This window comes from Sorex fumeus, unplaced genomic scaffold (genome assembly GCF_029834395.1).
Source record: "Sorex fumeus unplaced genomic scaffold, SorFum_2.1 ptg000122l, whole genome shotgun sequence".
Lineage (NCBI taxonomy): Eukaryota > Metazoa > Chordata > Mammalia > Eulipotyphla > Soricidae > Sorex > Sorex fumeus.
Genome location: NW_026606179.1, coordinates 6716305 through 6731617, shown reverse-complemented (window position 1 = coordinate 6731617; position 15313 = coordinate 6716305). Strand labels below are relative to the sequence as shown.

The window sequence follows — 15313 nt, the reverse complement described above, 5'->3', positions numbered from 1 at the left end:
ACCCAAAAGCACTTTCCAAGGCTGCAACCCAGCAGGGAGCACCCTGGATCCCAGCAGAAGGAAAGTGTGGCATTCTCCTCAGTGAAGCTGCAGCATGCTTCTGTGACTGGCGTGTGCGGTGCTGTTTGGTATTTTCCCAAACTGAACTCTTTGTGCCTGCCACCCCTATGCTGTGTCCCCTGAACACAAAATACAACATCTTGAAATATCTTCAACCTTATCCCACCTGCAAAGACCCTTTTCCCAACAGAGATGCCGGAAACAAGTCCCAGGGACCAGGCTGGAGCTGTGCCTTTGGGGGTGCGTCCCATTCGTTTCTCACGTTCCCTCGGGAGGCACCCCTCCACTTCCTGCACTTTGCGGACAACCCACCTTCCTAAGAGGCAGTTGTCTGTTCAGCAAGCAGCTTCCCCCAAGCTGCACCAGATTACTTAATGCTTCTCACCTGGCACCTTTCTCTGGCTACGTTCCCCTAACAGTACCTGACAATTCCCCCTTCCCCTCCCCGCTCTGCCCAGCCTCCGGAGAAGGTCTGCAGAGTGTCATCAGGGAGGGACCCGTTGAATCCCCCAGCTGAGGCCCAGTGCTAGTCAGAGACTTTGTCCTCTCCCTGCGGATGAGCTACCCCTTATGTCGAGAACCTGGAGGTAAAAAAGAAAGATGTTCTGCTTCGTGCTTGCCCTCTGGGCTCTAATTAATTGCCTTCTGGTGGACTGAGTTTGATCACAACTTCATTAAGTTGCTGTGCACATTCAGCTCGGATGGTTTCAATGTTAAAGCTGCCTACCCTACCATTGCGGTTAATATTCAGAGCTTGTTGGCTCCCCTCCTTTCCTGTCGAGTCATGCCTGGGGGAGAGAGACACATACGGGCTGATTTATCGCGGGGCCTCCCTCTGGGAATGGGTTTAGAACCTTGAGTTTACAAGAAAAGGGGGTGGTTTGCAGTTTAAAATAGCAGGATGCCTGGCAGCCTCCTGGAAGGCTTCTCCCTGCTTTCCCCTCAAATTCTCAAGAAGGCTCATCCCCTCTCCTCCCCACCCCCGCCAAGGAAAAAAAAAAGCAGATGATGAAAATCTGAAAACAAGGACAGGTGGACTGTCTAAGAAGAACCTCCTCTCCCGAGACTGCTGGAGCTGCCCTTGGCTCCCCGCAGCAGTCAGATTTCCTAAAGGCAGAGAGGAAGTCCCTTCTACCAGAAACTGTGCTCGCTGTGCCTGTCCCATAGAGCAGTGGTTTGGGAGCAGACGAAGTGCTGTCCACCCTCTCCCGCCCTGCCACAAAGGGAGCAATCCCAGAGTAGGCCCGCACCCAGCCAGGCATGGGAAAGCCAGAGACACAGACAGTATTGGGGTCCCTGCAGAATCCATTGTTGGAGTACCAAGGATCTAGGCCACGTGGACGGTTGGTGATGGCTCTTCATGAGATCAGAGCCCCAGTGTTCACGACTCAGCCCCAAACTAAGCTGCTCAGCAAGCCAGAGCCTAAGGACATGAAGTCAGGTCATAGAAAGAATAGGGGAGTACCAGGGGCTAAGGCCTGCCTTGCATGCAGCTGACCTAGGTTCTATCTCCAACACTGAATATGGTTCCCCAGCACTTCCAGGAGCAAATGCCAGCCAAGAGCCAAGAGTATCCCCAAGCACTTCTGGATTTGGACCAAAAAACTATATAAGGGAGGGATTAGGGAAATTGCTCAGAGGGTTCCAATGTGTGATTTGTATGAAGGAGGTACTGCATGGGGCCACCCAGCACTGAGTCAGGGTATAGTCCCCATCACAGCCAGGTGTGGCCCCAAACCAAGCAAACAAACAATAACATGGGATACATCATGTTCCCAAACTTTTTCTTCTTTTTTGGGGGTGGGGGGTGGGGGTGGAAATGGGGCATCTCCAGCAATGTTCAGGGCTTACTCCTGGTTCTACACTCAGGGACTATCACTTTTGGGGGTGCTCAGAAGACAATATGGGGTGCTGGGGTTGAAAGACTAAGGGCTGCAGTACATGTTTTGTAATGGGAGGCCTGAGTCCTATCTCAGACCAGGGTTAATGAACAAAAAGAAAGAAAAAAAATCTACCCAGGCTGAAGAGATAGTACAGTGTGTGGGACTCTTTCCTTGCAGGCTTGATCCTCAGCACCTCATATGGTCCCCCTGAGCCTGCCAAGAATGGTCCCTGAGCACAAAGAAGAAGTAAGCCCTGAACATCACCAGCCATGACCCAAAAATCAAACAAAACAGAACAAAAAACTACCGAGTCAGGGATATAGCCCAGTGGTAGAGTGCTTGTCTTGCAAGTGAGAGACTGTGGGTTTGATTTCTGGTAACACCTGCCTCCCGTCTGACACACTCACCACTGAGTATGGCCCATGCAGAGTACCACACAATAATGGTTGCCAAAGAAATATGTAAGAACAAAAATAGCAAACACCCATTCCCCCAGCCCTTCACCACTGCTAATCACCCCTCTACTTCTCTCTGAATTTGAATATTCCAGATACTTCATATAAGTGGTAAAGGTAAAGGTAAAGGCCCTCCCGTTGATCGTCGATTTGCTCGAGCGGGCCCAGTAACGTCTCCATTGGAGACTTTGTTGTTACTGTGTCTGGCATATCGAATACTCTCGGTAGCTTGCCGGATATAAGTGGAATTATGCAATATAGATTATTTTGTGACCAATTTATTAGACTTACCATAATATACTCAAGGTTTATTTGTATTGTAGCATATGTCAGGTTTTATTCCTTTGAGTGACTGAATAATATTTCATTGTGTGCATGTAGAGGACCATGTTCTATTTATAGGCACATTCATTAAAGTTAATGAACACCCAAGTTACTCTCACCTTTTGGTTATTGTGACTAATGCTGCCATGACAGGGCCCTTAGTAGAGCTGAGCTTTCTGTTCTTTGGGATATATATGAGTAGTGGAATTGCTGGGTCATGTAATAATTCTGTTTATAATTTTTAAAGAAATTACCCTTCTGCTTTCCACAGTGATCGTACCATTTTATATCCCTACCAATAGCATATTAATGTTCCTGTTTCTTCACAAACTTGGCCAACGCTGCTTGTTTCCTGGTTTTTGGGGAATGGGGGCCTTTTTGACCAAAAATTAGAATAGCCAGAGAAGTTAATTTGTACTGAAGAGAAAGGTTGGTGCTGACAGGGTTTATCAGGTAAAGATGAGAAACTGAGGCACAATTGAGATCCAAGGATAGAGTCAAGAATTGGGGGGTATCAAGTATTGCAAAGGGATGCAAATTTAGTGACTCTGAGAAATTGTCACACAGTCCTCAGCTGCTTTCCGTGCTGCCCTGTGTGTTGACTAGATGCTGGTAGGAAGGGTAGGGTGTGTCAGAGCTTTTCTGGAATGACAGCTGGTAGCCAGTGGCCAAGACAGTTCAACAACATCTGGGCAGAGAAATCACCTAAAGCACATCTGTGGTGCTGACACCAGAAAGTAGCTGAGTCAGTTATTTAACTGTTTGGGGGCAACACCCAATGATACTCAGGGATGACTCCTGGCTCTGCTCAGGGGTCACTACTGGCAGGGCTCAGGGAAACTTATCAGGTTCTGGGGATTGAACCTAAGTCAACCACATGCAAGGCAAGTACCCTGTCCTACCCACTCTGGCTCCTAGTCAGTGATTTTAAAAAAAATGAATATTTTTATTTTTTAATTGAATTGCCATGAGATACACAGTTACAAAGTTGTTCATGATTGGGTTTCAGGTATACAGTGTTCCAACACATGTCCCTTCATCAGTATACATTTCCCACTACCCATGTCCCCAGTTACCTTCCCACCACACCCCCTCCACCTCGATGGCAAATACTTTTCTTCTCTCTCTCTCTGTCTCTCTGTTTCTGTCTGTCTCTCTCCCTTTCCTTTTGGGCATTATGGTTTGCAGTAATGACAGGTTATCATATATATCCCTGTACCTACTTTCAGCACACAGTTCTTGTCCAGAGTGATCATTTCCAACTATCATTGTCATCATGGTCTCTTCCCTATCTTAATTGCTCTCACACTCCCACATCCTTGTGGCAAGCTTTCAGCCATGGGCAAGTCCTCCTGGCCCCTGTTTTTTCTGTCCTGGATATTAGTCTCATAGTCAGTGATTTTTGAAGGGGATATGTAACTAGCCAGTTGTCTTCGGCCACCACCTAAAAAAGTATTTTTCAGAGCGGCAAAAGCTCAGACAAGAAACCAATATGAGAGCTAGGGAGAGAGTACAGCAGGTAGGTCACTTGCCTTGCATGCAGCCAACTGAGGTTCAATCCCCAGCACTACATATAGTCCCCTAAACCCCGCCAGGAGTGAGGACAGAGCCAGGAGTAAGTCCTGAGCATAGCAGGAGGTTGGGGGTGGGAAAAGAAAGAAAGAAAATAAATAAACCAATATGTGCTCCTCCCAGGGGTAAAACTGGAATCTGATGACAGCTTTTGCTTCCTGTCAGTCCCAGCATTTTACAAAGCTGTGTTCCAGGGGCTGGAACAATGGTACAGCGGGTAGGGCATTCATTCATCTTGTACGCAGCCAACCTGGGTTTGATTCCCAGCATCCCATACAGCCCCCTGAGCACTGCAAGGAGTAATTCCTGAGTGTAGAGCCAGGAGTAACCCCTGATCATCACCAGGTATGACCCAGAAAGCAAAATTGAAAAAAAACCCAAAGCTACATTCTGGATCTGAATGAAAGAAAGAGAAAAAGTGCAGCTCAGGTGGGAGAGCATAGTTTGTGCAAGTGTGTGGGCTAGTGCTGCCCCATCCCAGCCCTGGCACTGCCAAGGAGTGCATCCACCACACACACACAAAAATATTAATACAAAACATCAAATTTTATTATCCAGAGTAGTTTAGCATTAACATAAAAAATGAAAACAAATAGACAATTCTCTAATTCTACCTATAAAGACCCAGGAAAAGTGGGTGGACGTATGAACTAGTAGATAGACGATGAGTCTAAATTTTCTGGTAACTGACAACCCCACCCCTTGTGGGGAGCCATTACTGATTGTGGGGGTGGCCACACCTGGTGGTGCTCAGTGACCTTAAGATGCCTGAGATCAAATCTAGGAGCCATCTCCATAGCCCTGGGGTGGCCCTTAAATGCTCCCATAAGGTTCCCTAAGGTTTCATTTTTCACTTGAGTTGAAAGCGTGAAACCAAAGCCTTGGGTTGAATGTCACTGCTTCCAGGCACCAGCCATGGATCTGGGATGAATTTCCCCTCCTGGGCCCCTCGGCACCTCCACATAGAGCACAGACAGGAAGCCTTGCTGAAGCATTAGAATGATACAAGAAAAGTAGGACTTACTCTGCTTCCAGGATCCCAAAGGGGAAGCTAATCGTATCTTAGGGCCTCCCCCATTCCTGACCTGGAGGCCTAACCCTCAGGACCCCTTTCTCCCAGAGGACCCTATTCTGCTAACCTCGTGATTCTCAAACTTTTGTACTCTTTAAAATATTTTTTCTCAGAAGACTAGCTAGATAATACAATGAATCAGTTGCTTGTTTTGCATGTGACCAGTCCAGATTTGATCCCTGGCACTGCATGCCCCCAAGCACTACAAGGAGTGATTCCTCAATGCAGACCAAGAAATAAGCCCTGAACACCACCAGGTATGGCCAGATTTCCCATCCTCACTACTCTCTCCTCTAAAAAAAATTTATTTTCTAGGTCCTGAGAGATATAGGAGGTAAGGCATATTTGCCTTGCATATGACGTGGCAGCCAACACTCCAGATTGAAACACTGGTACCACATACAGTCCCCTGAGCACCACCAGGTGTGGCAAAAATAAATTAAATAAAAATATTTTCTAGATGCCAGAGAAGATAACACAATGGTCAAAGCACTTGCCCTCACCATAGCTGACCTGGGTTTTATCCCTCGCACCACCTATGGTTCCTTGAGCACTGCCAAGAGTGATGCCTGAGCAGAGCCAAGAGTGATCCCTGAGCACCACCATGTGGAACCCCCCTCCAAAAGAAATCTTTTCGGGGGCTGGAGCACAGTGTGTAGGGCGTTTGCCTTGCACGCGGCTGGCCCGGGTTCGATTCCTAGCATCCCATATGGTCCCCCAAGCACTGCCAGGAGTGATTCCTGAGTGCACAGCCAGGAATAACCCCTCTGCATTGCCAGGTGTGACCCAAAAAGCAAAAAAAAAAAACAAAAACAAAAGAAATCTTTTTTTAATTGGAATATAGTTGAAAAATATGTAAGTTTGCAGTGTACAGCATGTAGATTTAGTAATACTGCAATTTGGTTGTCATTGTAGCATTTTCTAACATCTGTGTTAATTATTTAACAAAATTATTTCTTGTAGTGATGGGAACAATTCAAATCTAATCTCTTAGGGAATTTAATGTTCACAATATTTATTTATTGTCTGCAATCACAGTACTGTGTATTGGCTCTCCAGTAACTTCTCTGTTAGTGCAAGAACATCATTAAGTAGTATCTTCCATTCCCTCAGCCCTAGCACCAGGGAACCTCCATTTCACTTTTCTTTCAAATTTGTTTTTTTTTTTCCCAGATTCCAGATACAAAAGATATAGTGTGTGTTTGTCTCCAGCTTAATTCACTTAGTATAATGCCATCAAGTCTCATCCCTTTTGTTGCAAATGATCCGATTTTCTTGTGGTTGGATAATATTTAATTGTAAATCTTTGGATCACATTTTCTCTTTTGTCTTTTTTTAATTTTAATTAAAAATTAGACACTGTGGGGGCTGGAGCGATAGCACAGCAGGTAGGGTGTTTGCCTTGCACGCAGCCAACATGGCCAATACAAGTTCGATTCCCAGCATCCCATATGGTCCCCCGAGCACCACCAGGAGTGATTCCTGAGTGCATGAGCCAGGAGTAATCCCTGAGCATCGCCGGGTGTGACCCAAAAAGCAAAAAAAAAAAAAAAAAAATTAGACATTGTGACTTACAAGGTTGTTCCTAATGGCCTAGTTCTAGGCATACAATGTTCCAATGCCAATTCCACCACCAAGGTCCCCCCGTCCTTCCACGGTCCCTCACAGTCCCAGCCTGACTCCTTGGCAGGCATTTTAAAAGTTTATTTCATTTAACTTGCTCCAATAAAATTTAAAAGGAATGGCAAATGGAATTATCTGAAAAATAAATCAATAAAAGTCAGTTTGAGATGATTGATTGCTAAGTGATTTTAACCAATATAAATAAGACATTAAATTCATATTGAAAATGTATAAAATCCCTTAGCAAGACCGGAGTAAGCATACCTTACTTAGTCTAGTAGAGGGCAACCATATGCACTGTTTGTGAGTGCCACATGTTGGGAAGTTTGTCTTCTCCTTTAGAGAAGCTGTTTTAGCACTTCTCACAGAACTGATTTTAGAGCTATGCGTTCCCTAAACTGCTGTCTGTCCATGACATGAAGCTATGTAAAAAAAAAAAAATTTCTTCAAACCTGAATAATATTCTAGGTGGATAGAGTGTTCTTGGTGAGGTGTTCCTTTCATTGAGATTTTAAACTATATTCCTCCTTACCTCTTCTGGTTTAGAGTCTCACTTGATAGGTCTGCTGTATATCTTATGTATGTACAGAGTTATTATGTAATGTAATTAGTGTATTACCTACTTATATATGTAATTAGTGTAATTATGTATGTACAGTGTAATTCCTTTGTATATAAGTGATGTTTTTGACCTTACTACTTTCAGTATTTTGTCTCTATCTTTGGATTTTGTCATTTTGAGTACTATATGTCTTAGAGTTTTCCTACTTCAGACTATTTTTACTGGGACGCTTTGGGCTTATTTAATCTCAGTGCCTGTAGTCCTCAATTCTGGGAATGTCTCATAGATGATTTCTTTAACTATTGTACCTTCATCACATTTGCTTCCTTTTCAGTGACTCCAGTGAGTCTTATATTGTTCTTCTTGAACTATCCTTTAGTTCTCTGGTATGCTACTCATTTCTTTTCAGACTATTTTCCATCTTCTGCTGTTTTCTATTGGTTTCTTCCTTGGAGCTCCTCAAAGTTTTGTTCCACTTCTGTTATTCTGTTACTTAGAGCTCCTAGTGACATTTTTATATCTTCTACCATGCTCTTCAATTCTGTCATTTCTGAAGTAGTAGTTTTTTCATTTTGATTCTTATACTTTCTTGAGATTTGCTGACTATCTGTACTATTATTTCTTTGAACTCGTTGGACATCCTCATTATAGTGTCACTGAAGGCATGTCGGAGGATTCTGTATCTTTTATGATTCTGTTTTCACTCATTGAATGTGTTGGGCTGCTATATATTTTTCCCTTGGTTTTCTAGTGTTCTTGCTGGCTTGGGGGTGAGTCTTTGTAATAAGATCCCCTGGGAAATGCTGAGGGATTCAGCAGAGGTTGCTCTCTGTCTTTGCCCATCTCACCAAATGACAGGAAGAATAACTGTGAGTAGAGTATATTTGTTGAATAGATCTGCCCTTCAGGAGCCATAGTGTGGGCCTTTAATATGGATCAGGTCAGGTGTGGAAGCTGCGGGGAGCTGGCCGGAAGGGAGGGGCTCTGCCTCCCATTCTGGATGAGGCCAAGTGACGTCATCTGGAGGCGATCCTCACCTGGAGCTACAGGCAGGAGGTCAGGAGGATCACATTTTCTTGATTCGTTCATCATTGACGGACACGTCTATGTTTCCAGAGCTTGTTTCCTCATTCATTGTGAATGAGGCTACTATCAACATGGCAATTTGTATAATTTTTAATCATGCATCAATCTCTTCAACAGCCTGTTTTCATTTCCTCTGGATGTATACTTGAAATGTGGTAGCTTAATGGTATGGTAGCTATTTTTCTTTTTGGCTTTTTGGGCCACACGTGCCAATGCTCAGGGGTCACTCCTGGCTATGGACTCGAAATTTTTCCTGGTGTTGCTCTGGGGACCATATGGGATGCCAGAGATCTAACCCAGTTCAGCCACATGCAAGGCAAATGCCCTACCCGCTGTACATTTCCTTGAAGAACTTTTAATCTCTGAAATTACTGACGACCTCTTTTCCTGTGTGGTTTATAGCTAACTAATGCTTTTTACTATATTAGAAATCTAAACTGTTTAAAGATTTGGTAATTTATTCAAAATTAATAAACTCACATATTAAAAATCAAATATTTACAAAAATAACTGTACTGGGCCAGGAATGTGTCTCAGCAGTAAAGCATATTCCTCACATGCGTGAGGCCCTGGGTTCAATCCCCAGTACCACAAAAACAATTATTTTACAAAAGAAAAAAAAGTGAAAGGGTAATGTTGGTTCAGAGTTTTGGGAAGCTCTCTAACATGGAGCTTACTCGAGGATGAAATTCTCCTACCTTCTGCATGTATTTTTTTATGGTAGTTTGTTTTGATTAAAGTCTGTGAAGGAAAGCTAACATCTGGCACATGCATCACTGGAAAATAGCAAACTCCAAGAATCTGGGAAGGCTTTTCTGGTGCCCCCTATAAGCCCCAAGAAATGCTGTCCTGACTTTCCTGTTTGAGCCTCTGCTTAGACTTGACCCTGGGGCGCCAACTCAGCCCAGGCCACGCCTCTCTCTTCCCATCAGAATGAATCCCCAAGCTTAACTCGTGTCAGGCTCCTTCCGGTCCCGACAGTCTCCAGGCCATGCTGCCTGTTGAGCAGGTACCCCTGCTGATGTTCCTAGGTATTGTGAGGAGAAGCCACCTGCATGTACAGGACCTGGAGTGGGGTCCAGGACTGTCCCAGAACCCTGTGCTCTGCAAGGGGGCACAGCCCATAGCCAAGGTGGTGCCCTGGGTGGGCTCAAGGAGCAATTCTTTGTCTTTGCTCTTCACGTGCAGTGAGTGCTTCTCCCCGGTCCCCTTTTGTCCCTTCCAGAGAGCCAGGGCAGAGTGGAGCTGGAGGCCATGTTGAGCAGCTTCAGTGGAGTCCAGGGGTGCAGAGTGGAGACATGTTCTCCCAAACAAATAGGCTCAAGGGAGGCAGCAGGAAGTGGCCTGGCGTCCCAGGACATAAGTGTCCCAGAAAAGCACACGCATTCCAAGGGCCTGCATGGGGTCGAAGTAAAGAAACAAGTAATAAAATATGCAGCAGCCCTTGTTCAGTCCTTATCTGGTTTCCCTGTTGCAGCTTCTTATAACCCAAAGCCTTCCTTGGAAGGACTTTTGGGAGCCCCAGCCCAACTGGAATTCACAGGGTGGCACATGGAATTCAGAGAGCAGAGCTACATCTGTCTTCCTGGGACGACGCCCCCACCCCTCTGAAGCCACCCCTTTCTCATCCCCAATAACAACTCATTGCAGCTGGAAAAAGATAAGGCACGGTCAGTTGAGTTTCCAGAATGACTCAGGCTGATGGACACAAAGGGCAGGGCCTGGAGAAGGACACCTGCATCTTGCCACACCTGGTCTAGTGACAAGATTTGTTTGTTTGCAGTGCTAGGCAGCAGCTCCCAGCCTCATCCCTAGAAGGGATACGCTCAGCCATTGGAGGGCATCTCTGACCCCTAGAGACCAGCGGTTCCCTGGGCCTTCCAGGTGCTGGGAGCAGCTCATTTCACTATACTGTTCTAGGTTCTTGTGGAACCTATGACTGGAAAAGAAAAAGATACGAGGTTATGTGTGCATGGAGCCCTACATAGACTAGTGCAACCCGCAGCAACTGATTCCAGGGAGGGTAAAGAGTCTCAACGGAGGAAGCATGTGTTTAGGGGCTGGTGCAGGGGAGAGCTAATTTGGGAGGGAAACAGAACAAACTAATGTTTTTTTTAAAAAATTCTGTGGGCTGAGGAGATGGCTCAGGCCATACCTTCCAGACAGGAGGCCCAGGGGTAGTCCCCGGCACCACAGTCACATCATGGGAGCTTTCCCTGAGCACTAATCCAGGTACCACTGAGCATGACACAAAAAGCACAAATAAAAAGGCATTTAATAGGGTATATCTAAGTATGTCTGAAAAACAAACCCAGAGTCCTTGTTGGAGATGTGCAGCTGTACAAGGTTGTCTCCCTGCTCCCAGAATTGATTTTCTGTTTTCAAGGAAAAAGATAATTGGGGGAGAGGGGGGAAACAGCAGTCTTAGATCTTTCATTTCTTCATTTCTTCCCATTCTTAATAATCATCTGCCTCTTTTTTTTTCCTTTTTGGGTCACACCTGGCAATGCACAGGTGTCATTTCTGGCTCTGCATTCAGGAATACCCCTGGCGGTGCTCAGGGGACCATATAGGATGCTGAGAATCGAACCCATGCAAGGCTGATGCCCTATGCTATCACTCCAGCCCCTTATCTGCCTCTTAAACACATCTGGGCAGCCAATACTAGACTCCACTGGTCTGGAGGAGAGGGGGCCTGGGAGACCCACAGGACTGAAACAGAACAAGAAAACCATACAGTTGTCCTCTCCAGTATCAGATTTTATTTTTATTTTGTTCCCTCCCTGGGGACCCCAGACTATGAGGGTGCCAGAATCACAGAGTCTCCTACGCACAGCCTCCAGCCTGCCTGCTCGCCTGGGCGGTCCTTACACCCCTAAGTCAGGTCTTGCAGGTTCTTGACCTCTGGGGATCCCGAAGAGCAGAGCTGTCAGGATGCCTGAGTGTCATATTCCGGCCGCGCCAGGGCTGGTTTGTATTGAAGCGCTGTTAGAGCTGCTTGCTCTTTCTCCTCCAGTTAGGGAAAGAAACCCCGAGAGGGAACAAGTGTTTTGCCACAGTGAACTGAAGTGTTGGATAGAGCCTAACAATCTGGTACATTCAGGGACATCAGTAAGAGGAGACCACCAGGCCTATATTGGGGAGGGGGTATTGTTAACAAAATATATCACCTCTGCATGGAGTAAAGGAAAAATAGAACTTTTTTCACAATTGATACTGAGTCCCTTTGCTAGGAGGGAAAGAGAACCAATAGAGAGATCTGCTTTGCTGCTTTCCACACTCCCATATATAAATTCCAGGTTATAAACCACTGTGATAGGTGGGCTAGTCTCAATAAGAGAAAATTGACAGTATATCAACACTCTAAAGTAGCAGAGCAATAGAGCAATTATATTTGATAAGCATATGCTAATCCCTAACATCCAAGCTGCACATACATATTTTGAACATACTTATCTCAGAGGTAAGAATGAGGATGGAAGCATTTCCCAGGTACAGAGAAATGTGGATCAAGAGAGGAAAGTTCGGTGGCATTTGGCAGCAGGATGGCATGGTAAAATGCTGGGGCAGGCCAGTAAAAATAAAGGTGACACCAAGAAAATAGCTCCTCCCCCAAAGAAGGTAGAAGACAGTGACGATGAGGAAATGTCCGAAGATGAAGATGACGATAGCAGTGGAGGAGAGGAGATTATCATTCCTCAGAAAAAGAGACAAGAGGGATGTTGCAACTCCAGCAAAGAAAATGATGTTTCCAGTCCAGTTAATTATCAGCATTGGGGGTTGTGGCATTGATAGTGTCAACACTTCTGAGCTTTAATAAAACGCTGGATCATGGAGTGCAAGTCATGATGAAGGCTTGCGAAGCTCGGCTGAATATACACACACAGCCATTTGATGTGTGACCCCAGTGAGCACAACTCTGTGTGAGAGCACCACAGCCAGGCATATGTACAACCTCTGGAGGTCACAGCAACAGCATCAACAATAACAAGAAGGGGGAGAGGAGAGAGGGCAAACAATTAAAAAACATAAGACATTGGAAATGCTCAAAAAAAAAAAAGAAAAGAAAATGATGTTTTCCCCACCCAAAAAAGGTGCAGTGGCCACATCAGCTAAGAAAGCAGTTGTCACTCCTGGCAAAAAGGGAGCAGCTCCTCCACCATCCAAGAAAGCAGCTACACCAGCTAAAGTAGTAGCAACACCAGGCAAGAAGGGTGCCACACCAGGAAAAGCCATGGTAGCAGTGTCTTGTAAGAAGGGAGCAGTTCCCCCCCAGCCAAGGGTGCAAAGAATGGCAAAAAATGCTAAGAAAGAAGACAGTGATGATGAGGATGAGGATGGCAGTGAAGAAGATGATGACGAGGATGAGAAGGATGAAGATGAAGATGAATGTGAGCCAACCATGATAAAGACATCAACTTCTGTTGCCCCGGCCTCAGATGATGGTGAGGAGGATGGTGATGACGAGGATGATGAAGACAAAACCATTTTTCCCTACAATAGTTGTTTTTTTGTTTTGGGTTTGGGGGTGTAAAGGAAAGCAGAATGTTTCATGTTTTTTTGTTTTGTTTTGTTTTGTTTTTTGTTTCAGCTACTTTGGGACAAATTAAAAGTCCTGAACTCTGACAGAGAGAGAGAGAGAGAGAGAGAGAGAGAGAGAGAGAGAGAGAGAGAGAGAGAGAGAAGTTCATCTTCAGATTGTTGCTTAGACATTTGGCTCTGGCATATGGCTCTGAAATTCTCTACCATTCCAAAAATCCTGGCAGTTGAACATAATTCATGGTGCCTTGGTTTGTTCATTTGGAAACTGGGAATGGCATTCTAAGCCTCTTTGCCCTGCAAGGATTTCTAAGCTTCCCACGGGGAAGATGTTTATTAGAAAAGTTCAGGATATCCCATGGAAATGGCAGGGTCACTCCCCTGCAGGGACTCGCCATTTGCCACATTTCCAGGCCCCCAGGTGTTGGACCCTGGCACCCTGACTCTGGGCTGTGCTGGTGACTGCACATGCAGCTTTGGGGTACAGCAGGCTCAGGATGAAGTTAGCAAAAGTGCATACTGCATGTCCTAACTACCGTCAGAGCCCCACAGGGCCTCATAGTGGCCCTCAGGATGGGGTGAGGACAGCCTCCATTGTGAGACTGGCATCACTGCCTGGTAGCAGGGCGTCAAGTCAGCAGCAGAAGCCACGGCTTATCCCCAAGCACCATGCCTTGGGAGACAAGGTCTACACATGCTCCTTCACATATAGGACTGAAAGCTGAATTCATTGTCAAGGGTAGAAAAGTGTTTTGGGGGGTTGAAGAGAATGTGGGGACAAGATGCTTGCACACAGCTGACTAGGTTCTATCCCTGGCACCAAATATGGTCATCCAAGCACTGTCAGGGATGTATTCTGAGCAGAGAGCTCCAGTAAGCCAGTATGCAAAAAAAAAAAAAAGGCTCAACACTGGGGCCATAGTGCAACAGGTAGGTGTCTGCCTTGTGTGAGACTCACCCAGATTGGGTCCCCAGCACCTCGTGGTGTCCTGAGTCCCTCCAGTAGTGATCCCTGAGTGCAGAGCCAGGAGTAAAACAGCACAGCCAGGTGTGACACCCACCTCCTGCCTCCACCCAATACAAGAAAGGAAAACAATTTCTTCTTTTTTTTATTTTTTATTTTTTAATTTATTTATTGGGCTGGAGTGATAGCACAGTGGTAGGGCGTCTGCCTTGCATGCAGCCAACATGGCCGACCCGAGTTCGATTCCTCCGCCCCTCTCGGAGAGCCCGGCAAGCTACCGAGAGTATCTCGCCGCACGGCAGAGTCTGGCAAGCTCCCCATGACGTATTCGATATGCCAAACACGGTAACAACAAAAGTCTACAATGGAGACGTTACTGGGCCCACTCGAGGAAATTGATGAACAATGGGAGGACAGGGACAGTGACAGTGAATTTATTTATTTATTGAATCGCTGTGGGAAAAGTTACAAAGCTTTCAGGTTTAGGTCTCGGTCATGCAAATATCAATCATATTTCCCTTTACCAATACTTATTTTTCACCACGAAGAAGCCCAATAAACCCCCACCCCCAACCCCCCCATGCCTGTGGGGCAGATGAATTCTAGTTAACACTCTATCTACTTTGACTAGCTTCATTATTTCGATAAAAGTTGCACCATTATTGTTTAGACTCCCCCCCCCCCCCCCCAATCAGCCATGCTGAAAAAGCATTGTGGAATGATTTGCTTTCTACAGCTGGGTTCAAGAATTGCGGCCACACGGTTTTGGATTTCTGCTATTTTACTTATTAACCCTGGAAGTATTTCTACTGAGAGTCAGATAATTAAGAGATTGGTTTCTGTGCTCCCGTCCCATGAGGTTTCAGTCGCACCTCGACCCCCAGCTCAGACCTGCTCTCCACAAGGCTCCCATGCGGCCGCCATCTTTCTTTCCAGAGAGGAGAGGGCGAATGGGGCAACACCCTTTCCCCTCTGGGCAGGCATGATGGCCTGGATTAACGCATAGTCCGTTCGCTTTTCTGCTCCAAGCTGCTGGTTTTCTGCATTAAGTCCTTGTGCTTCTGGGGCCGTGGCCGTGCCAGAGGGCCGCTCGTGGGGGGCAACTGGTGACCTCGGTAGGGCGTGAAGGATGGGAACAATTTCTTCTTTAAAGCAATGAATCTTTTCTAGCTC

The 15313-nt window shown here is 45.9% G+C and overlaps 1 protein-coding gene across 1 annotated transcript in view; it reads left to right on the top strand.

The window, feature by feature from the left end:
• The window catches only part of LRRC75A (leucine rich repeat containing 75A), a 43980-nt gene that overhangs the window by 11997 nt on the left and 16670 nt on the right, over nucleotides 1-15313 (top strand). The gene's annotated exons all lie outside the window — the stretch shown is intronic.